Consider the following 25,625-nt stretch of genomic DNA (forward strand, 5'->3'; position numbering starts at 1 on the left):
GCTAGAGATAAAACTCAATGTAGTCCCCTCTTGCCTCCCCCCTCACCCAGTACCAGCTCTCCCCTCTTTATTTTCTTTCTCTTCTCCCTCTGGAGTAGTAAAATGAGTTTGTTGGCTTTGGAATTAAACTATCCCTATATGGCTAGGGCACCTTGAACAAAACCATCTCTCTGACCCTTGATTTCCTCAACTATTAAAGGAGGGCAATAAAATTCCAAAGCAACTGTAGTACAAGAAAGAGGGGCTCTGTAACAGTCAGCTTCCATAGGTGATATCTAGGTCATTGGAACAATTCAATAACATCCTGTACAGAAAACACAACACACTGCCTGGTCCCAAGAAATAACAGCTAATGTTGATTGAATGCTTACTATGCACCAAGCCTTTGTTAAGTGTTTTTGTTATTTTTTTTTTGTTTTACATGGTTAATTTAGCCCATCCTCATAAGGACCTTGGGGCTTCCTTGATGGCTCAGCTGGTAAAGAACTTGCCTGTCAGTGCAGAAGATGCAAGAGATGAGGGTTCAATACCTGGGTTGAGAAGATCCTCTGGAGGAAGAAATAGCAACCTGCTTCAGCATTCTTGCCTGAATAATTCCATGGACAGAGGAGACTGGTGGCCTACAGCCCATGGGGTCACAAAAAGTCAGACACGACTGAGCATGCATGCACACACAGACATGTAAGGGCCTTATGAGATAGGTACTATTATCCCCATGTTACAGATGAAGAAACCAGGGCTCAGAGAGGTGAGATAACAGACAATTGCCGAGCTACTAAGTTCAGGGCCCAACTATGAACTCAGGCAGTCTAGTTCCATAACCCATACTCTTTAAGCACTATTCTCCCTTTTAGGATATACAGTTAAAAATGTGAAGTTCTCTATTTCCTCTTTTTATTACACTCTCCTTATCACTTTGTAATTTTCTTCTCTTCACTATCTTCTCACTTTCTTCTCAATCCTAGGGCAGCAAGACTTTGTCATAACCAGGCAATTTTATCTGTGGGGCAGATTATCATCATTAATATAATATTTACACACATTGGATCATACTCAATATGAAAGTGAAAGTGAAGTCACTCAGTCGTGTCCAACTCTTTGTGACCCCATGGACTGTAGCCCACCAGGCTCCTCAGTCCATGGGATTTTCCAGGCAAGAGTACTGGAGTGGGTTGCCATTTCCTTCTCCAGGGGATCTTCCCAACCCAGGGATCGAACTCGGGTCTCCCACACTGCAGGCAGATGCTTTACCATTTGAGCCACCAGGGAAGCCCCCATACTCAATACACTGGCCTGCAATTTCCTTTTTTTTCCCATTTGACCACATACCAATATGTCATGTAGGTCTTTCCATATGAATGCTTCCTTTTTAATGGATTTATACTATTCCAGAATCTGAATGTTACCATAAATTATTTAAACACTCACTTATTAATGGAAATTTAGGTCACAGGGATTTCCCATTTCATTAAGAATAATCTTGCAATAGCTGTCTTTAGGCCTATGTGAGAATATTTTTTATATGGTAGCATCTTAAAAAAATTCCTGGGCCAAAGGATATACAGATATTTAAATTATTGATACTGCCAATATGCCCTATACATTTTCTATACATCCCCAATAATGGTGAGTGTGTGCACGCTTATCCTTTCAACTTGCCAATGCAATTTTTAAAATTTAATTAATTATTTAACTGAAGTATACTTGATTTACAATATTATAACTAAATTTTATTATTTCCTTCCTTCTGCTATCTCTGGGTTTAGTTTGCTATTTTAATATCTTATTTCTTTAAGGTGTAAAGTTGTATTATTGGTTTAAGATTTCCTTTTAAAGTATGTTTTTATAACTATAAATTTCTTTTTTAGCACTGCCTTGTTGCATCCCATATATTTTGATAGGTTGTATTTTTATTTTAATATATTTCTAAGTATTTTATAATGTTCCTTGTGATGTATTCTTTGACCTACTGATTGATTAATACTATGTTGTTCCATTTCCACATGTGAAAACTCCAGTTTCACTTGTTATTGACTTTCAGTTTCATTCCACTGTCACCATAGAAGATATTTTGTATGATTTTTTAATTTTTAAATTAGTTAAGACTTGGGGTTCAATTTATGGTGTATCCTGGAGAATACTCCGTGCACATTTGAGAAAAATATGTAATACTGCTATTGCCAGCAGAGCATCCTGTACATTCCATTAGTTCTAATTGGTTTTTAGTGTTTTGCAGGTTCTCTATTATTGATCTTCTTTTTCTCTTAGGCATTACTGACAGTGGAGTATTACTGACAGTGGAGTATTAAAATATAGAACTATTGAGAATGTTAATAGCCTCAGTAGGAAGGCCAGAGGTCCTGAAGTGGCAGGAGGAAATAAAACTGCAAGTGGCTGATGTATTTTTTTTCTTTTCTCTTCTAATCCTGTGCTGTCATCCAATCCCAAAGAAAGGCAATGCCAAAGAATGTTCAAACTACCACACAATTGCACTCATCTCACATGCTAGTAGAGTAATGCTCAAAATTTTCCAAGCCAGGCTTCAGCAGTATGTGAACTGTGAATTTCCAGATGTTCAAGCTGGATTTAGAAAAAGCAGAGGAACCAGAGATCAAATTGCCAACATCCATTGGATCATCGAGAAAACAAGATAATTCCAGAAAAACATCTACTTCTGCTTTATTGACTATGTCAAAATATTTCACTGTGTGGATCACAGCAAACTGTGGATAATTCTTCAAGAGAAGGGAATACCAGACCACCTTACCTGCCTCCTGAGAAATCTGTATGCAGGTCAAGAAGCAATAGTTAGAACCAGACATGGAACAATAGACTGGCTCCAAGTCGGGAAAGGAGTATATCAAGGCTGTATGTTGTCACCCTGCTTATTTAACTTCTATGCAGAGTACATCATGCTAAATGCCAGGCTGGATGAAGCAGAAGCTGGAATCAAGATGCCGGGAGAAATATCAATAACCTCAGATATGCAGATGACACCACCCTTATGGCAGAAATTGAAGAACTAAAGAACCTCTTGATGAAAGTGAAAGAGGAGAGTGAAAAAGCTGGCTTAAAACTCAACATTCAAAAAACTAAGATCATGGCATCTTGTCCCATCACTTCATGGGAAATAGATGGGGAAACAGTGGAAACAGTGGCAGACTTTATTTTCTTAGGCTCCAAAATCACTGCAGATGGTGACTGCAACCGTGGAATTAAAAGACACTTGCTCCTTGAAAGAACAGCTATGACCAACCTAGACAGAATATTAAGAAGCAGAGACATTACTTTGCCAACAAAGGTCCTTCTAGTCAAAGCTATGGTTTTTCCAGTAGTCATGTATGGATGTGAGAGTTGAACTATAAAGAAAGCTGAGCGCTGAAGAATTGATACTTTTGAATTGTGGTGTTGGCGAAGACTCTTGAGATTCCCTTGGATTGTGAGGAGAGCCAACCAAACAATCCTAAAGGAAATCAGTCCCGAATATTCATTGGAAGGACTGATGCTGAAGCTGAAACTCCAATATTTGGCCACCTGATGTGAAGAACTGACTCATTGCAAAAGAGCCTGATGCTGCGAAAGAATGAAGGTAGGCAGAGAAGGGGATGACAGAGGAAAAGATTGTTGGATGGTATCAACGACTTGATGGACATGAGTTTGAGCAAGCTCCAGGAGTTGGTGATGGACAGGGAGGCCTGGCCTGCTGCAGTCCATGGGGTCACAAAGCGTTGGACACGACTGAGTGACTGAACTGACTGAATTGAACTGAATCCTGTGTTGCATGGTGACTCCTGGTTCCACCTGAACTTAACTTTATCTTAAACCTTGAGCTAACCAATGCGTTTTTCTCATGAAAATGCCTTTCTTAAGCTGTGTTAATGAAGCATGTACTTGCTTGTAAATCTGCCTTTCATCAAGATTCATGTCAATTGTTTTATGGCCCAGGATGACTCACCTTGTGTCAGTGCTATCTCAAAATGCATGCTGTGAGTGAGGGGCCTGGTGCAACTCTCTCAGTTTTGAGGCTTTACCTTTCTCTAATTCAGTTCAATTCAGTTGCTCAGTTGTGTCCAACTCTTTGTGACCCCATGAATCTCAGCACGCCAGGCCTCCCTGTCCATCACCAACTCCCAGAATTTACTCAAACTCACATTCAAGTCTGTGATGCCATCCAGCAATCTCATCCTCTGTTGTCCCCTTCTCCTCCTACCCCCAATCCCTCCAAGCACCAGGGTCTTTTCCGATGAGTCAACTCTACGCATGTGGTGGCCAAAGTATTGGAGTTTCAGCCTCAGCATCAGTCCTTCTAATGAACACCCAGGACTGATCTCCTTTAGAAGGGACTGGTTGGATCTCCTCACAATCCAAGGGACTCTCAAGAGTCTTCTCCAACACCAGTGTTCAAAAGCATCAATTCTTTGGCGCTCAGCTTTCTTCACAGTTCAACTCTCACATCCATACATGACTACTGGAAAAACCATAGCATTGACTAGAAGGACCTTTGTTGGCAAAGTAATGTATCTGCTTTTTAATATGCTATCTAGGTTGGTCATAACTTTCCTTCCAAGGAGTAAGTGTCTTTTAATTTCATGGCTGCAATCACCATCTGCAGTGATTTGGAGCCCCCCAAAATAAAGTCTCCCACTGTTTCCACTGTTTCCCCATCTATTTCCCATGAAGTGATGGGACCAGATGTTAGTTTTGTGAATGTTGATCTTTAAGCCAGCTTTTTCACTCTCCTCTTTCACTTTCATCAGGAGGCTTTTTAGTTCCTCTTCACTTTCTGCCATAAGGGTGGTGTCATCTGCATATCTGAGGTTATTGATATTTCTCCTGGCAATCTTGATTCCAGCTTGTGCTTCATCCAGCCCAGCATTTCTCATGATGTACTCTGCATATAAGTTAAATAAGCAGGATGACAATATACAGCCTTGATGTACTCCTTTTCCTATTTGGAACCAGTCTGTTGTTCCATGTCCAGTTCTAACTGTTCCTTCTTGACCTGCATATAGGTTTCTCAAGAGGCAGGTCAGGTGGTCTGTTACTCCCATCTCTTTCAGAATTTTCTACAGTTTATCGTGATCCACACAGTCAAAGGCTTTGGCATAGTCAGTAAAGCAGAAATAGATGTTTTTCAGGAACTCTCTTGAGTTTTTGATGATCCAGCGGATGTTGGCGATTTGATCTCTGGTTCCTCTGCCTTTTCTAAAGGCAGCTTGAATATCTGGAAGTTCACGGTTCACGTATTGCTGAAGCCTGGCTTGGAGAATTTTGAGCATTACTTTACTAGCATGTGAGATGAGTGTAATTTTGCGGTAGTTTGAACATTCTTTGGCATTGCCTTTCTTAGGGATTGGAATGAAAACTGACATTTTTCTAGTCCCGTGGCCACTGCTGAGTTTTCCAAATTTGCTGGCATATTGAGTGTAGCACTTTCACAGCATCATCTTTCAGAATTTGAAATAGCTCAACTGGAATTCCATCACCTCCACTAGCTTTGTTCATAGTGATGCTTTCTAAGGCCCACTTGCCTTCACATTCCAGGATGTCTGGCTCTAGGTGAGTGATCACACCATCGTGATTATCTGGGTTGTGAAGGTCTTTTTTGTACAGTTCTTCTGTGTATTCTTGCCACCTCTTCTTAATATCTTCTGCTTCTGTTAGGTCCGTACCATTTCTGTCCTTTGTTGTGCCCTTCTTTCATGAAATGTTCCCTTGGTATCTCTAATCTTCTTGAAGAGATCTCTGGGCTTTTCCATTCTGTTGTTTTCCTCTATTTCTTTGCATTGATCACTGAGTAAGGCTTTTTAAAATCTCTCCTTGCTATTCTTTGGAACTCTGCATTCAAATGGGTATATCTTTCCTTTTCTCCTTTGCTTTTCACTTCTCTTCTTATCACAGCTATTTGTAAGGCCTCCTCAGACAGCCATTTTGCTTTTTTGCATTTCTTTTCCATGAGGATGGTCTTGATCCCTGTCTGCTGTACCATGTCATGAATCTCTGTCCATAGTTCTTCAGGCACTCTGTCTATCAGATCTAGTCCCTTAAATCTATTTCTCACATCCACTGTACAATCATAAAGGATTTAATTTTGGTCATACCTGAATCGTCTAGTGGTTTTCCCTACTTTCTTCAATTTAAGTCTGAATTTGGCAATCAGGAGTTCATGATCTGAGCCACAGTCAGCTCCTGGTCTTGTTTTTGCTTACTGTATAGAGCTTCTCCATCTTTGGCTGCAAAGAATATAATCAATCTGATTTCAATGTTGACCATCTGGTGATGTCCGTGGGTAGAGTCTTCTCTTGTGTTGTTGGACGAGGGTGTTTGCTATGACCAGTGCATTCTCTTGGCAAAACTCTATTAGCCTTTGCCCTGCTTCATTCCGTACTCCAAGGCCAAATTTGCCTGTTGCTCCAGGTGTTTCTTGACTTCCTACTTTTGTATTCCAGTCCCCTATAATGAAAAGGAAATCTTTTTTTGGGTGTTAGTTTTAAAAGGTGTTGTAGGTCTTTACAGAACCGTTCAACTTCAGCATCTTCAGCGTTACTGGTTGGGGCATAGGCTTGGATTACTGTGATATTGAATGGTTTGCCTTGGAAACGAACAGAGATCAGTCTGTCATTTTTGAGATTGTCTCCAAGTATTGCATTTCAGACTCTTTTGTTGACCATGATGGCTACTCCATTTCTTCTAATGTATTCCTGCCCACAGTAGATATAATGGTCATCTGAGTTAAATTCACCCATTTCCAGTCCATTTTATTTCACTGATTCCTAGAATGTCGACGCTCACTCTTGCCATCTCCCGTTTGACCACTTCCATTTTGCCTTGATTCATGGATCTAACATTCCAGGTTCTTATGCAATATTGCTCTTTACAGCATCAGACCTTGCAACCCCACGTCCAAGGAGCAGCAGCTGCATGGGTGCAGGAGGGCCGAGAGGAGCTACTTCACGTTCAAAGTCAGGAGGTGTGGCCGTGAGGAGATACCCCTCATCCAAGGTAAGGAGCAGTGGCTGTGCTTTGCTGGAGCAGCCGTGAAGAGATACCCCACGTCCAAGGTAAGAGAAACCCAAGTAAGATGGTATTGCGAGGTGTTGGGAGGGAATCAGAGGGCAGACACACTGAAACCATAATCACAGAAAACTAGCCAATCTGATCACACGAACCACAGCCTTGTCTAACTCAATGAAACTAAGCCATGCCGTGTGGGGCCACCCAAGATAGACGGGTCATGGTGGAGAGGTCTGACAGAATGTGGTCCACTGGAGAAGGGAATGGCAAGCCACTTCAGTATTCTTGCCATGAGAGCCCCATGAACAATATTTCTCTAATTAGCAGCTTGTTAATAGGTATATAGTGAAAATGAAAGTCACTCAGTCGTGTCTGACTCTTCGCGTCCATGGAATTCTCCAGGCCAGAATACTGGAGTTGGTAGCCATTCCCTTCTCCAGGGAATCTTCCCAACCCAGGGATCGATCCCAGGTCTCCCGCAATGAGGGCAGATTCTTTACCAGCTGAGACACAAGAGAAGCCCAAGAATACTGGCGTGGGTAGCCTTTCCCTTCTCCAGCAGATCTTCCTGACCCAGGAGTTGAACTGGGGTCTCCTGAATTGCAAGTGGATTATTTACCAACTGAGCTATCAGGGAAGCCCATAGGTATATTATCCCTTGCTAAGAACTAGCAAGGGGGCACTCTTTCTGTCCACCCTTCTGATGTCTATGTCAGAAGCTTCCTCTATCATTTTTATACTTTAATGAAACTAAAAAGCTCTGAGCGATCAAGCCTAATCACTGGCCATGGATCAAATTCCTCTCCTCCAGAGGCCAAGAATCCTGGCATTGTTCATGGTAGCAGCAACCTTTCATCTTGGGGGCTCATCCAGAATCCTTCAGGACAAGATGGGGACACTCAGAGCTGTAGTTCTTTGTTTCTCCAATACACATGTTTTCTGCTTTACTTTACTACAGTGTGCCTGTGTGAGTGATTGATTGAAAGAGATGCACAAACACATGCAAAGCAAGAGTTCTGTCCTAATCTGTGGTTCTATGGTGACCTCATACTGCTTATGGCAGAAACCCTGTCAGGGGATTATATCGACTGGCTAATGTCAAGAGGCATCCAATGTCTCCTCCAAGGGAGTGGCCAGAGTTGGACAATGTGTGTGGACCACTCTCCTTTCTCAGTCAAACTTTCCAGTCTCTTTGCCCTTTTCATAACTGCCTGGGAATTAGAACTACTAACCTAATATGTCAGATTTAGACTTTCAAGGGACTTGTGGTTCATGCTGCTACTATGTACTTTTACTTAGACCCCAAGTTTGGAAGCGCCTAGCCTTGCTAGGAGCCTAAAGTTACAAGAGCACGTTCAGGAGCAAGGTGGAGCTCTAGCTCCAGGAACGTCTCTCAGGCTAGAGGTCACTCTCTTGGCTGCCTGTTTCAGGGGCCAGCAACCTGAAAGTAAGTCTTTGTCATGCCTCTACCTCCAATCTATGTGGATAGAAGCATTGCTGGTGACCATGAGGTCTTAAGGACACAGATTGGGAATTCCAGTATCTGGTCAGATTGGAAGTGCTATGGGCTTCTTCCTTTGGCTACAGTAGTTCTTAATGGACCAGAGGAGGCTATCTGGTGGCTTTTATCTCAACTCCTTAGACATTCTTTCTGTGGAATCTGTGGGAATGAGCTTGAGGGATTGGCCCTAATAGCTCAAGGACAAAAATCACTTTTTCCTCACTGGCTGGCCCTTCACCACCTCTTTTGCTATCACACATACTGGTGTGGTGACACTCAGAACGGGCATCTTGTGTTTTATGTTCATCCCTTTATGACTCAATGCTTCTACTATGGTCAAGACTGTACTCAGGAATGTGTACAGGCACACAGAAGATGGATACTTCCCTTAACAGTCCTAGTTTGGGAGTCATTCTGGAAGGCTACTCTGTTGTACTCTGAGTGGCATCAGAGGAGGAACAGAAATCAGACAAATGTCTTGATGGGGAGGAGCTGGACATCAATCTGGGATGCCATTGGGTCTACCCCTGGTGCAACTCCACCTTGCCTTGTTGGTAGAACTGGGAGGGATGGGTAAGGCACCTGCATAGGTAAGGGACAGACTAAGTCTGACCAGGGAAGGAAAGCTTCGGTGGAAAGTCTATCTCCACCCCCATCTAGAGCAGGGAGGGATGCCTCCAGTAGGAAAAAGCTACAGCTGTAAATGTCACTTTTCCCGTCTCTTACAGATGGGAGCTAGCAGTTCCAGAACCAACCCCTTTAAAGTGGGAATTTATTTTTTTAATAAAATACTGTGACAATTTTGATCCCCAGAGTTGAAAAAAGGCACACCTGATCTTCTTCTGTGATACTGAATGGCCACTGTATCCTTTGGAAGATGGGGAACGCTGGCCAGTTGAAGGGTCTCCTAATTATAATACTGTTTTACAATTAGACTGTTTCTGTAGAAAGCAAGGGAAATGGAAAGAAGTGCTATATGTGTTGTGCTTTTTCTCTCTGCAAGACATGCCAGCCTTATGTCCCAAGGGTACAGATTTGGGTATGAAAGCTTCAGTTCCCTCCTGTCCTCTTATTTTGCCCCTGTATCCGGGGCTCCCAACTAAGCAGGCTGAGAGTCAGGACACCCTTCCAGGAGGGGTTGCCTTAGTTTCAGTAGAAATTCAAACAGTCCCAATTGCAGTTGAGACTATATATATATAGAAGTCTTTAAGGGACTAACTTTACTTTATGACCTTACTTGGAAAGATGTAATGTATGTCTTGGGACAGATGCTAACTCCTGACTCAAAAGCTCGAATTTTGCCATACATTGACATGACTCAGCCATGTATGGTAAAAACCACTACAATATTGTAAAGTAATTAACCTCCAAGTAATAAAAATAAATGAAGAAAAAAAAAGAAAAAACAAAAACACTTCCAACCAAAAGTGATGAACTAAAAAAAAAAAAAAAAGGCTTGAATTTTGGGGAAAAGGAGTTACCTATGGAGATGAATGGCTTGGTAATGAATCAGCAGAAAGTGGGGAGGGTGAGATAGCTGCCTTCCTTACTGGGAATCAGGAAGTCTCCACAACAGTTAGACTGGGACTATAACACAACTAAAGGAACATGGGGACCAGAGTTACTTTTTCAGATGTGTTCTTGTCAGGACTCAAGTGAGCACACACCAAGACTTTAAACAATGCTAAACTGACAAGCATAGAATAGAGAGAGAGGGAAGCTTCTGGTAAATTCCTAGATAGACTACAGGAAGCCCTTTCACAGATTCACTGAAATTGATCCCAAAAGTACAGAGGGAGAAATGATTTTAAAAGATAGATTTCTCACTCAGTTGGCTCTAGATATCCACTGTAAGCTACAAAAACAGGTGTATGGACCAAATCATCCTTAGATAACCTGTTGCAAGTGACTCAGTTTATTATGACAGGTAGAAAGAGGAGAAGAGACAGAAAAAGACCAGGGAAAGACTGAGGCCCTAACAACGCCTTTCAGATTAGCTCTGAAACAGCTGGAGAAAGATGCCCAGAGAGGCCCAGGTGAAAACGGAAGGACATGCTGTTACTGTGGAAAAGAGGGGCACCTCAATGCCCACTCTCACCACTACTATTCAACATAGTTTTGGAAGTTTTGGCCACAGCAATCAGAGCAGAAAAACAAGTAAAAGGAATCCAGATAGGAAAAGAAGAAGTGAAACTCTCGCTGTTTGCAGATGGCATGATCCTCTACATAGAAAACCCTAAAGATTCTACCAGAAAATTACTAGAGCTAATCAACGAATATAGTAAAGTTGCAGGATATAAAATTAACACACAAAAATCCCTTGCATTCCTATACACTCACAGTGAGAAAACAGAAAGAGAAATTAAGGAAACAATACCATTCACCATTGCAAAAAAAGAATAAGATACTTAGGAGTATATCTACCTAAAGAAAAAAAAGACCTATACATAGAAAACTATAAAACACTGATGAAAGAAATCAAAGAGGACACAAACAGATGGAGAAACATACTGTGTTCATGGATTGGAAGAATCAATTTTGTCAAAATGACTATACTACCCAAAGCAATCTATAGAGTCAATGCAATCCCTATCAAGCTACCAACGGTATTTTTCACAGAACTAGAGCAAGTAATTTCACAATTTGTATGGAAATACAAAAAACCTCGAATAGCCAAAGTAATCTTGAGAAAGAAGAATGGAACTGGAGGAATCAACCTGCCTGACTTCAGACTCTACTACAAAGCCACAGTCATCAAGACAGTATGGCACTGGCACAAACACAGAAATATAGATCAATGGAACAGAATTGAAAGCCCAGAGATAAATCCATGAACCTATGGACACCTTGTCTTGGACAAAGGAGGCTAGGATATACAATGGAAAAAAGACAACCTCTTTAACAAGTGGTGCTGGGAAAACTGGTCAACCACTTGTAAAAGAATGAAACTAGAACATCTTCTAAAACCATACACAAAAATAAACTCAAAATGGATTAAAGATCTAAATGTAAGACCAGAAACTATAAAACTCCTAGAGGAGAACATAGGCAAAACACTCTCCGACATAACTCACAGCAGGATCCTCTATGACCCACCTCCCAGAATACTGGAAATAAAAGCAAAAATAAACAAATGGGACCTAATGAAACTTAAAAGCTTTTGCACAACGAAGGAAAGTATAAGCAAGGTGAAAAGACAGCCCTCAGATTGGGAGAAAATAATAGCAAATGAAGCAACAGACAAAGGATTAATCTAAAAAATATACAAGCAACTCCTGCAGCTCAATTCCAGAAAAATAAATGACCCAATCAAAAAATGGGCCAAAGAACTAAACAGACATTTCTCCAGAGAAGACGTACAGATGGCTCACAAACACATGAAGAGATGCTCAACATCACTCATTATCAGAGAAATGCAAATCAAAACCTCAATGAGGTACCATTACACGCCAGTCAGGAGGGCTGCTATCCTAAAGTCTACAAGCAATAAATCCTGGAGAGGGTGTGGAGATAAAGGAACCCTCTTACACTGTTGGTGGGAATGCAAACTAGTACAGCCACTATGGAGAACAGTGTGGAGATTCCTTTAAAAACTTGAAATAGAATTGCCATATGACCCAGCAGTACCACTCCTGGGCATGCACACCGAGGAAACCAGATCTGAAAGAGACACGTGCACCCCAATGTTCATCGCAGCACAGTTTATAATAGCCAGGACATGGAAGCAACCTAGATGCCCATCAGCAGACGAATGGATAAGGAAGCTGTGGTACATATACACCATGGAATATTACTCAGCCATTAAAAAGAATTCATTTGAATCAGTTCTAGTGAGATAGATGAAATTGGAGCCCATTATACAGAGTGAAGTAAGCCAGAAAGATAAAGAACATTACAGCATACTAACACATATACATAGAATTTAGAAAGATGGTAATGATAACCCCATATGTAAAACAGAAAAAGAGACACAGATGTACAGAACAGACTTTTAGACTCTGTGGGAGAAGGCGAGGGTGGGATGTTTCGAGAGAACAGCATGTATATTATCTATAGTGAAACAGATCACCAGCCCAGGTGGGATGCATGAGACAAGTGCTCGGGCCTGGTGCACTGGGAAGACCCAGAGGAATCGGGTGGAGAGGGAGGTGGGAGGGGGGATCGGGATGGGGAATACATGTAACTCCATGGCTGATTCATGTCAATGTATGACAAAACCCACTGCAATGTTGTGAAGTAATTAGCATCCAACTAATAAAAATAAATGAAAAAAAAAGAGAGAAAAAAAAATAAAAAATAAATAAAAAATTAAAAAAAGCAAATAGCAAAATGACAAACTTAAAAAAAAAAAGAGGGGCACCTCAAGTAGGATTGCTCTGGCTCCATGTTCAGTCTGCAAAGGACTCCATTAGAGAGGAGACTGCCCTATGAGCTGTAGGTCTCAGGGGTCAGACTCTACTGCCAGAGTCTCCTTCACCTCTTTAGGGAGGGATATCCTGATCAATGTCCAGGCCTCTTTATGAATATGGAGCCTGCTCTTTCTCTTCTACTAATTGAACAAAATGTAAATCTTAGAGCGTGGGCTGATGGAAAAGCTGTCGGTAGAGCACAAAATGCTATCCATGTCGTTGTCAGTCTCAAAGACCCTCACCTATTGCCACATCAAAAGCAGTATCCACTGAAACCTGAGGTTAAGAAAGGGTTGAAACCCACCACTGAGAACTTATAGGAGCAGGGACTATTAATTCCCTGTAACAGTCCATGCAACACTCCTATTTTGCATGTAAAAAAACTAAATGATAAGTGGAGATTAGTTCAAGATTTACAAATAATAAATGAAGCTGTGGTTCCTTTACACTCTGTGGTGCCTGATCCTTATACTCTATTGTCTAAATCATCCCCTACCTATGATTTTAAGACAACTGAGAGGATTTTGGATTGCAGGCTATTGCTGCATTTGGATTATGGGTTATAGGGAATTTGCCTGACCTTTATATAAACGTATATAACTGAAACTTGACAAGCCCAAACCACAAGCTGGTTTGGTCTCCAGATACTCAAAGCTTGTAACCTCTTCAAACTTCTCTCCAGCAGGCTCCTGCTTTGACCTTGCCCACAGGATGAGAGTTTAGTTTGTTACTGGAAACAACAACAACAACAACAAAATCTGCCACTTGCACTTTTATTTCTTCCTGCCACTTGGGGACCTCTGACCTGCCTACGGAGGCTAACACTCTCAGTCAAAAGAATCAGACTTGACTTAGCAACAGCACATAAGCAAGAGGTTTTCCAGAGCTGTCTTTACTCATGGATAGCTGTTCAATCATTGAACTTTTTTGGGGGGTGTTGGGGAAGCAGATTTCACTTGTATTTTAATTTTCCCCCAAAACTAACAGCTGATTTCTCATCAAAAACCATGGAGGCCAGAAGACATATTTAAAACGTGAAAAGAAAAAAAATCAACTAAGAATTCTATATCTGCAGAAGTATTCATCAAAATTGAAGGAGAACTCAAGATAGTCCCAAACAAACAAAAGTAGAATTTGTCACCAGTAGACTTGTCCTACAAGAAATGCAAAAGGGAATCAGGCTAAAAGGAAAGGAAGCTAGATAGCCAAACAAAGAAATAAAGAACACTGGTAAAGCTTTTTAAACTGGTAAATATAAAATTCAGTATTATTTTATCATTGTTTGTAACTTGTCTATTGTATGAGTTGAAAGACAAATTCATAAAACAATAATTGTAAGTCAGTGCTAGTGGAGGCACATTGACTAAAGATGTAAGTTATGACAATAATATCATAAAGGGGAAAGAACAAAGGCATAAAGGAGTATAAGAGCAGAGTTCTGCATGCTATTGAAGCTGTTATTATTAATTAAAACTAAAATGTTATGAATTCAATATGGTTCTTGTAATTCCCAGGATAAACACTAAGAAAATAAATAAAAAACATACAAAAAGGAAAATAAGAAGGGTATAAAAACAGTACACAATGATAAAAGATCAATTAAACACAAATGAAGGCAGTAGTGGAGGTAACGGGGAAGGAGAAGCTATAAGACACAAGAAAAAAAAGTGAAATGTTTGAGCAAATTCTTCATTATTAGTAATAAGTTTAAATGTAAATAGAGTAAACTCTATAATCAAAAGGCATAGATTGGCAGAAGGGGTGAAAAAATATGATCAAACTATATGCTGCCTACAAAATACTCATTTTAATTAAAAGAAACTGGTAGGTTGAAAGTGAAACTATATAGGGAATACTCCATACAAAGAGCAACCAAAAGTGAACTTGGGTGGTTATATAAATATCATATAAAGCAGACTTTAAGTCAAAATGTGTTTTAAGGCACAAAGAAGGCTATTTCACATTGATTAAAGGGTCAATTCAACAAGAAGCTATAATTATAAACATACACACAACTAACAAGACTGTCACAATATATGTGAAGCAAAAAACAGACAGAAGAGAAGAGAGAAACAGACAGTTCTACAATAATACAGAAAGGTTGCTGCTATAAGCCGACTGGGATTCTTGGCCTCGGGAGGAGAGGTATTCGAGCTAGGGCCAGTGATGAGGCTTGATTGCTCAGAGTTTTTGTGTAATAAAGCTTTATTAAGGTATAAAAGAGATAGAGAAAGCTTCTGAAATAGGCATCAGAAGGGGAAAGAAAGAGTGCCCCCTTGCTAGTTTATAGCAAGGAGTTTTATACCTATTAGCAAGCTGCTAATTAGAGAAAGGATTTCCTTTAGGATTGACTGGTTTCCTTTAGGATTGAATGATTTGATATTATGATTGACAGGTTTGATTTCCTTTAGGATTGACTGATTTCCTTTAGGATTGACTAGTTTGAGCTCCTTGAAATCCTAGGGACTCTCAAGAGTGTCCTCCAACACCACAGTTCAAAACCATACCTTTGACTAGATGGACATTTGTGAGCTAAGTATTGTCTCTGCTTTTTAATATGCTGTCTAGGTTGGTCATAGCTTTTCTTTTGAGGAACAAGTGTCTTTTAATTTCATGGCTGCAGTCACCATCTGCAGTGATTTTGGAGCCCAAGAAAATAAAGTCTGTTATTGTTTCCATTGTTTCCCCATCTATTTGCCATGAAGTGATTGGGCCGATGCCATTATCTTCGTTTCTTGAACGTTGAGTTTTAAGCCAATTGGGATTGGAATGAAAATTGACCTTTTCCAGTTCCGTGGCCACTGCTGAGTTTTCCAAATTTGCTGAATTTGGAAGGCATACTGAATGCAGCACATTAATAGCATCATCTTTTGGGATTTGAAATAGCTCAACTGGAATTCCATCATCTCCACTAACTTTGTTCATAATGATGCTTCCTAAGGCCCACTTGACTTCACAATCCAGGATGTCTGGTTCTAGGTGAGTGATCACACCATCGTGGTTATCTGAATCATGAAGATCTTTTTTGTATAATTCGTCTGTGTATTCTTGCCACCTTTTCCTTTTCTCCTTCACCTTTAGCTTGTCTTCTTTTCTCAGCTATTTGTAAGGCCTCCTCAGACAATCATTTTGCCTTTTTGAATTTCTTTTTTCTTGGGTATGGCCTTGATCACTGCCTCCTGTACAGTGTCATGAACCTCTGTCCATAGTTATTCAGGCCCTCTGTTTACCAGATCTAATCCCTTGAATCTATTTGTTACTTCCACTGTATAATCATAAGGGATTTGATTTAGGTTATACCTGAATGGTCTAGTGACTTAGAAATATTAATAAGGATTGCATTGAATGTGTAGGTGGATTTGGGTAGTGATGCCTTATGGAGAACAATGTTGGATTCATGATCTCTAAAGAAGATTTAGCTTTGGGACAAGGAACCAGCCTTGACAAGGAACTCAAGAGCTTTTGTGTAGCAGAGTTTTATTAAAGTATGAAAAGGGACGGAGAAAGCTTCTGACATAGACATTACAAAGGATGAAGAATTCCCCCATGGGCTAGTCTTATCAAGAGCTTATATACTTTTACCACACCCATTCCCACAACATACTTCTTAAATTAACAAGATTAGAACTAACAATAGAAAGGTCTCACCAGACCCACTCCCACAATATACAAAATATCTTAAGATCTCAAGATTAGTCAGAAGGTTCCTGTTGAGGAGAAACATGTCCTCAAGCAAGATACATTGTTATGTAGACTAAGACAAAGAAATATAGAAAAAAAGTCTGTCTTTTTCTCATTCTTGAGAACTCCAGACCCCCATCTCCTCCTTGAGAGCCCCAGACCCCTTTCTCCCCCCCAGGGACCCTGGACTTCTTAACTTGCCTAGGAATTGACTCTCTCAGTAGTTCAGTTCAGTTCAGTTCAGTTCACTCACTCAGTCGTGTCTGACTCTTTGCGACCCCATGAATCGCAGCATGCCAGGCCTCCCTGTCCATCACCAACTCCTGGAGTTTACTCAAACTCATATCCATTGATTGGTGATGCCATCCAGCCATCTCAAACTCTGCCGTCCCCTTCTCCTGCCCCCAATCCCTCTGAGCATCAGAGACTTTTCCAATGAGTCAACTCTATGCATGAGGTGGCCAAAGTATTGGAGTTTCAGCCTCAGCATCAGTCCTTGCAACGAACACCCAGGACAAATCTCCTTTAGGAGGGACTGGTTGGATCTCCTTGCAGTCCAAGGGACTCTCAAGAGTCTTCTCCAACACCACAGTTCAAAAGCATTAAGTTTTCAGCGCTCAGCTTTCTTCACAGTCCAACTCTCACATCCATACGTGACCACTGGAAAAATCATAGCCTTGACTAGATGGACCTTTGTTGGCAAAGTAATGTCTCTGCTTTTTAATGTGCTATCTAGGTTGGTCATAACTTTCCTTCCAAGGAGTAAGTGTCTTTTAATTTCATGGCTGCAATCACCATCTGCAGTGATTTTGGAGCCCCCAAAAAATAAAGTCTGACACTGTTTCCACTGTTTCCCCATATATTTCCCAAAAAGGCAAAATGGTTGTCTGAGGAGGCCTTACAAATAGCTGTGAAAAGAAAAGAAGTGAAAAGCAAAGGAGAAAAGGAAAGATATTCCCATTTGAATGCAGAGTTCCAAAGAATAGCCAGGAGAGATAAGAAAGCCTTCATCAGCGATCACTGCAAAGAAATAGAGGAAAACAATAGAATGGAAAAGACTAGAGATCTCTTCAAGAAAATTAGAGATACCAAGGGAACATTTCATGCAAAGATGGGATCGATAAAGGACAGAAATTGTATGGACCTAACAGAAGTAGAAGATATTAAGAAGAGGTGGCAAGAATACTCAGGAGAGCTGTACAAAAAAGATCTTCACGACCCAGATAATCACGATGATGTGATCACTCACCTAGAGCCAGACATCCTGGAATGTGAAGGCAAGTGGGCCTTAGAAAGCATCACTACGAACAAAGCTAGTGGAGGTGATGGAATTCCAGTTGAGCTATTTCAAATTCTGAAAGATGATGCTGTGAAAGTGCTGCACTCAATATGCCAGCAAATTTGGAAAACTCAGCAGTGGCCACAGAACTGGAAAAGGTCAATTTTCTCCCCCCCCCCCATTTCCCAGCACTTATTTTATTTTATTTTCATTTATTTATAATATTTGGAGGCTAATTACTTTACAATATTGTAGTGGCTTTTGTTGTACATTGATATGAATTAGCCATAGATTTACATGTGTTCCCCATCCGAATCTTCCCTCCCACCTCCCTCCCCTTCCCTTCCCTCTGGGTCTTCCCAGTGCACCAGCCCTGAGCACTTGTCTCATGCATCAAACCTGGGCTGGAGAATTGTTTCACCCTTGATAGTATACTTGTTTCAATGCTATTCTCTCAGAACATCCCACCCTCGCCTTCTCCCACAGAGTCCCAAAGTCTGTTCTGTACATCTGTGTCTCTTTTTCTGTTTTGCATATAGGGTTATCGTTACCATCTTTCTAAATTCCATATATATGCATTAGTATAGTGTATTGGTCTTTATCTTTCTGGCTTACTTCACTCTGTATAATGGGCTACAGTTTCATCCATCTCATTAGAACTGATTCAAATGAATTCTTTTTAATGGCTGAGTAATATTCCATGGTGTATATGTACCACAGCTTCCTTATCCATTCGTCTGCTGATGGGCATCTAGGTTGCTTCCATGTCCTGGCTGTTATAACAGTGCTAGGATGAACATTGGGGTGCACGTGTCTCTTTCAGATCTGGTTTCCTCAGTGTGTATGCCCAGGAGTGGTATTGCTGGGTCATGTGGCAATTCTATTTCAAGTTTTTAAAGGAATCTCCACACTGTTCTCCATAGTGGCTGTACTAGTTTGCATTCCCACCAACAGTGTAAGAGGGTTCCTTTATCTCCACACCCTCTCCAGCATTTATTGCTTGTAGACTTTTGGATAGTAGCCATCCTGACTGGCGTGTAATGGTACCTCATTGAGGTTTTGATTTGCATTTCTCTGATAATGAGTGATGTTGAGCATCTCTTCATGTGTTTGTTAGCCATCTGTACGTCTTCTTTGGAGAAATGTCTGTTTAGATCTTTGGCCCATTTTTTGATTGGGTCATTTATTTTTCTGGAATTGAGCTGCAGGAGTTGCTTGTATATTTTTGAGATTAATCGTTTGTCTGTTGCTTCATTTGCTATTATTTTCTCCCATTCTGAAGGCTGTCTTTTCACCTTGCTTATAGTTTCCTTTGTTGTGCAGAAATTTTTACATTTATTTAGGTCCCATTTGTTTATTTTTGCTTTTATTTCCAATATTCTGGGAGGTCGGTCATAGAGAATCTTGCTGTGATTTATGTCAGAGAGTGTTTTGCCTATGTTCTCCTCTAGGACTTTTATGGTTTCAGTTCTTCCATTTAGATCTTTAATCTATTTTGAGTTTATTTTTGTGTATGGTGTTAGAAAGTGTTCTAGTTTCATACTTTTACAAGTGGTTGACAAGTTTTCCCAGCACCACTTGTTAAAGAGGTTGTAAAAGGTCAGTTTTCGTTGCAATCCCAAAGAAAGGCAAAACCAAAGAATGCTCAAACTACTGCACAATTGCCGTGTCAGTAGTCCAGGCATGCGAACAATATTAATTCTTCCAATCCATAAAAACAAAATGTCTTTCCATTTACTGTGTCTGTTTTAATTTCTTTCATCAGTGTTTAAAGTATTTACTGGTGTCTTAAGGCTTTTCCCTAAATAAGATCTTGACATCAGCAAACAGAATATTTTACATTTTCATTTCTGATTTGGATTATTTTTTAAATTAATTTTTTGGGGGTATAGTTGCTTTACAATATTGTGTTAGTTTCTATTGTACAGCAAAATTAATCAGCCATACATGTGATATATGTGGTCCCTTTTGGACTTCCTTCCCATCCTGGTCACCACTGTACATTAAATAGAATTCCCCGTGCTATACAGTATACTCTCATCAGTTATCTGTTTTATACATAGTATCAATAGTGTAAGTGTATCAATTCCAATATCCAAATTTTTCCCACCCTGATTTTCCCTTTGGTATTCTCATGTTTTTATTCTCTACCTCCATGTCTTTATTTCTGCTTTGCAAATAAGATCATCTACCATTTTTCTAGATTCCACATATATATACTAATATGTGATATTTGTTTTTCTCTTTCTGACTTACTTCACTTTATGTGACACTCTCTAGATCCAACCGTCTCTTTACAAATGACCCAATTTCATTCCTTTTTATGACTGAATAATATTCCATTATATGTATATATGTGCACCACATCTTTATCCATTCCTCTGTTGATGGACATTTAGGTTGGTTCCATGTTCTGGCTATTGTAAATAGTGTTGTTATAAACATTGGGGTGCATGTATCATTTTGAATTATGGCTTTCTTTGGTACTGGCACCACCCCCGCCCCCCCCCCCCGGAAATATAGATCCATGGATATACACACACAGACACAGACACACACACACATATACAACTGAATCACTTTGCTGTATACCTTAAGCTAACACAACATTGTAAGTCAACTATATTTCAATAAAATATAGATCAACAAACACATGAAAAGGTGCTCAACATCACTAATTATTGCTTTGTTGTGCTTAGTCACTCTGTCGTGTCCAACTCTTTGTGACCCCATGGACTGAAGCCCACCAGGCTCCTCTGTCCATGGGAATTCTCCAGGTAAGAACACTGATGTGGTTTGTCATGCTCTCCTCTAGGGGATCTTCCCAATCCAGGGATCGAACCTTGGTCAGTCTCCAGGGCTTCAGGTGGATTCTTTACCATCTGAGCCACCAGGCAAGTCTCACTAATTATTAGAAAAATGCAAATGAAAACTTCAATGAGGTATGACCTCACACTGGTTAGAATGGCCGTCATCAAAAAGTCTACAAACAATAAATGCTGGAGAGGTTTTGGAGAATAAAAAACTCTTACACTATAAATAGTAATGTAAATTTGTGCAAGAACATGGTATATCTCTCCATCTGTTAATGTAGTCTTTGATTTCTTTCATCAATGTTGTCAAGTTTTCTGTTACAGGTCTTTTTTCTCCTTAGGTAGGTTTATTCATCAGTATTTTATTCTTTTTGATGTGATGGTAAATGAGATTGTTTTCCAAATTTATCTTTCTGACTTTCATAACAGTGTATAGGAATGTAAGAGATTTCTGTGTATTAATTTGTATCCTCTAACTTCACCAAATTCATTGATGAGTTCTAGTAGTTTTCTGGTAGCATCTTTAGGATTTTCTATGCATAGTATCATGTCATCTGCAAACAGTGACAATTTTACTTCTTTTTCAATTTTGGTCCCTTTTAGTTTTTCTTCTCTGCTTGCCATGGCTAGGACTTCTAAAATCATGTTGAATAAAAGTGGCAAGAGTGTATATCCATATCTTGTTTCTGATCTTGGAGGAAATGCTTTCAGTTTTTCACCACACAAAGAAATAGGGAAAAAAGAGAACCAACAACGAATTCAAAATAAGAATAGTCATTAAGAAATAAACTTAGTAAAACAAACAAAAAAAGAAAACTAAAGTACAAACAAAAAGCAAACAGATAACAAAAAAGTGAAGAAAACAAAATACACACATAAAAATCAATTTAAAAAATAAAGAATGAAAGCAAGAAAAAAATCTCCAAAACAACAAAAGATAAAAATAGAAAAACAAAAAATAAATAAAAATAGAAGATGAAAAAATTAAAAGCAACAATACCAACAACTGAAGAAAATGAAACATGGAAACAAAACAAAATAATAGTAATAAGAATATTTTTCTGGGGCATTGGCTTTCAGTGTGCTTGTTCCCACAGTGAGCCAGAGCCAAACCCTGCCTCTCAAGGAGGACTTCCAATAACTCTAGGAAGGTCTCTGGGCCTGTTGTGGGGACTGTGGGGCCAGCTCAGACGCTGACCTGGCCCAATTCCTGCATGTATTTGTCTGGTAAGTCCACTGGTGCAAACGTTAGACTGGTCTCAATTGTGGCAACATTTATTGTCTATTCAGGTATCTCACAGATTCAGGATTTACCAGGTAGATCTAAAGGCTTTAATCTGCATCTTGTGCAAATGCATAGGAAATTTCTATCCCTCTTCCATAGTTGTACTACCTGAGGCTCAGGTTTGGGTTTGACCCTACGTCAGTGTCAGATTTTATTTTTTGGGGGCTCCAAAATCACTGCAGATGGTGATTGCAGCCATGAAATTAAAAGACGCTTACTCCTTGGAAGGAAAGTTATGACAAACCTAGATAGCATATTAAAAAGCAGAGACATTACATTGCTAACAAAGGTCCATCTAGTCATGGCTATGATTTTTCCAATGGTCACGTGTGGATGTGAGAGTTGGACTGTGAAGAAAGCTGAGCACTGAAACATTGACGCTTTTGAACTGTGGTGTTGGAGAAGACTCTTGAGAGTCCCTTGGACTGCAAGGAGATCCAACCAGTCCCTCCTAAAGGAGATTTGTCCTGGGTGTTCGTTGCAAGGACTGATGCTGAGGCTGAAACTCCAATACTTTGGCCACCTCATGCATAGAGTTGACTCATTGGATAAGACCCTGATGCTGGGAGGGATTGAGGGCAGGAGGAGAAGGGGACAACAGAGGATGAGATGACTGGATGGCATCACCAACTCGATGGACATGAGTTTGAGTAAACTCCAGGAGTTTGTGATGGACAGGGAAGCCTGGCATGCTGTGATTCATGGAGTCGCAAAGAATTGGACCCGACTGAGCGACTGAACTGAACTGAACTCTGTGTGCTCTACCTGTGCTCTAACCTGCCTAGGTGAGAGGGAGCAATAGGAAAGCAGTGTTGCCACAATTTTGGTTTTCTGTTCACCAATGCCAAACAGAAATTTGGAGACAGAGTTATGATGAGAAGGAAAGAGTAACTTTATTACTTTGCCAGGCAAAGAGGGAACACAGTAGGCTAGCTCCTCAAGAACTGTGACCCTCTCATTGGTGAGTCCAGTTCAGTTCGGTTCAGTTGCTCAGTTGTGTCCAATTCCTTGCAACCCCAAGGAACAAGCATGCCAGGCTTTCCTGTCCATCATCAACTCCCAGAGCTTGCTCAAACTCATGTCCATCGAGCTGGTGATGCCATCCAACCATCTCATCCTCCGTTTTTCCATTTTCCTCCAACCGTCAATCTTTCCCAGCATCAGGGTTTTTTTTCCACCATGTGGCCAAAGGGTCTTTTCACATCAGGTGGCCAAAGTATTCAAGCTTCAGCTTCAACATCAGTCCTTCCAATGATTATTCAGGACTGATTTCCTTTAGGATTGTCTGGGTGGATCTCCTTGCAGTCCAAGGGACTCTCAAGAGTCTTCTCCAACAACACAGTTCAAAAGCATCAATTTTTTTTGGCAAAACTCTGTTAGCCTTTGCCCTGCTTCATTCTGTCCTTGAAGGCTAAATTTGCCTGTTACTCCAGGTATCTCTTGACTTCCTACTTTTGCATTCAGGTTCCCTATAATGAAAAAGACATCGTTTGTGGGTGTTTGTTCTAGAAGGTCTTCATAGACCTATTCAACTTCAGATTCTTCAGCATTTCTGGTTGGGGCCTAGACTTGGATTACTGTGATATTGAATGGTTTGCCTTGGAAACGAACAGAGATCATTTTGTTGTTTTTGAGATTGCATTCAAGTACTGCATTTCAGACTCTTTTGTTGACTATGAGGGCTACTCCATTTCTTCAAAAAGATTCTTGCCCACAGTAGTAGATATAATGGTCACCTGAGTTAAATTCACCCATTCCAGTCCATTTTAGCTCACTGATTCCTAATATGTTGATGCTTTCTCTTGTCATCTCCTGTTTGAACACTTCCAATTTACCTTGATTCGTGAACCAAACATTCCAGGTTCCTATGTAATATTGTTCTTACAGCACTGGACTTTACTTCCTTCACCAGTCACATCCACAAACGAGTGTTTTTGCTTTGGCTCCATCTCTTTGTTCTTTCTGGAGTTGTTTCTCCACTCTTCTCCAGTAGCATATTGGGCACCTACCAACATGGGGAGTTCATCTTTCAGTGTCCTATCTTTTTGCCTTTTCGTACTATTCATAGGGTTTTCAAGGCAAGAATACTGAAGTGGTTTGTCATTCCCTTCTCCAGTGGACCACGTTTTATCAGAACTCTCTACCATGACCCATCTGTCTTGGGTGGCCCCACATGGCATGGCTCATAATGTCACTGAGTTAGACAAGACTGTGGTCCATGTAATCAGTTTTCCTTGATTGTGGTTTTCATTCTTTCTGCCCTCTGATGGATAAGGATAAGAGGCTCATGGAAGCTTCCTGATGGCAGAGACCAGAGGGAAACTGGATCTTGTCTGATGGGCAGGGCCATCTTTAATCCATTTTTCTGTTGATGGGTGGGGCTGTGTTCCCTCTCTGTTATTTGACCTGAGGCCAAACTAATGTGGAGGTAATGAAGATAGTGGTGACCTCCTTCAAAAGGTCCAGTGCACTCACTGCACTCAGTGCTCCCGACCATGCAGCAGGCCACCACTGACCCATGCTCCACCAGAGACTCCTGAACACTCATGAGCAAGTCTGGGTCAGGCTCTTGTGGGGTCACTGCTCCTTTCTCCTGGGTCCTGGTGCACAAAAGATTTTGTTTGTAGCCTCCAAGAGTCTGTTTTCCCAGTCCTGTGTAAATTCTGGTTGCTCTATGGCGGGTTGATGGCAACCTCCTCCAAGAGGGATTATGCCATAACCAGATCTGCTGCACCCAGAGCCCCTGCCCCTGTGGCAGGCCACTATTGATCTGTATCTCCACAGGAGACACTCAAACACTCAAAGGCAAGACTGGCTCAGTCTCTGTGGGGTCTCCTGCTGTGCACGAGGTTTTGTCTGAGCCCTCCAAGTACCTCTGGCTGATATTGGGGTTTGATTCTAAACTTGATTTCGCCCCTCCTACCATCTTGCTGGGGCTTCTCCTTTGCCCTTGAATGTGGGGTATCTTTTTTTGGTGGGATCCAACATTCTCCTCAAGTTCCCATGGAACATTCACCAACATAGGCCTTTATCCAGGGCCATGACACAAATCTCAAGAAGTTGAAGAGAAGTGATTTCATACAGAGTGTGTCCTCTGACCATAATGGAACAAAATGGAAAATAAATAATGGAAAGACAACATTAACTTCTCTGAGCACATTGAAATGAAACAACATATTTATAAATAATCCATGGGTCAAGTTGATCACAAAGGAAATAAAATGCACATAAATAGAATAAAAATGAAGCCTCTGAAACAGTGCTGACATAGAAATTTATAGCATTGAATTGCCTACACTAGAAGAAAAAAAAGTTCTCAGGTAAATGTTTCTATCCTAGGAAACTAGGAAAAAAAGAGAAAAATAAACCAAAAGGAATCACAAGAAAGAGATTATAAACACCAGAATGTAAATCAAATTGAAAATAAGAAAGCAACAGAGATAAGCAAATAAACTCTTATTTTTTCAAAACTATCACTGAAATTGAAAACCGTCTAGCAAGACTGACAAAAATATGAGAGATGAATAATACAAATCACCAGTATTAGGAGTTAAACAGAGGATACGGTTCCAGTTGTTATTTTTCAGTCACTCAGTTATGTCCGACACTTTGCGACCCCATGGACTGCAGCATGCCAGACTTC

General features: G+C 40.5%; 1 pseudogene; it reads left to right on the forward strand.

The window, feature by feature from the left end:
* Positions 1 to 25,625, forward strand: part of LOC133052790 (probable G-protein coupled receptor 160) — a 30,724-nt pseudogene that overhangs the window by 185 nt on the left and 4,914 nt on the right.

This window comes from Dama dama, chromosome X, assembly GCF_033118175.1.
Source record: "Dama dama isolate Ldn47 chromosome X, ASM3311817v1, whole genome shotgun sequence".
In the NCBI taxonomy this organism is placed as follows: Eukaryota; Metazoa; Chordata; class Mammalia; order Artiodactyla; family Cervidae; genus Dama; species Dama dama.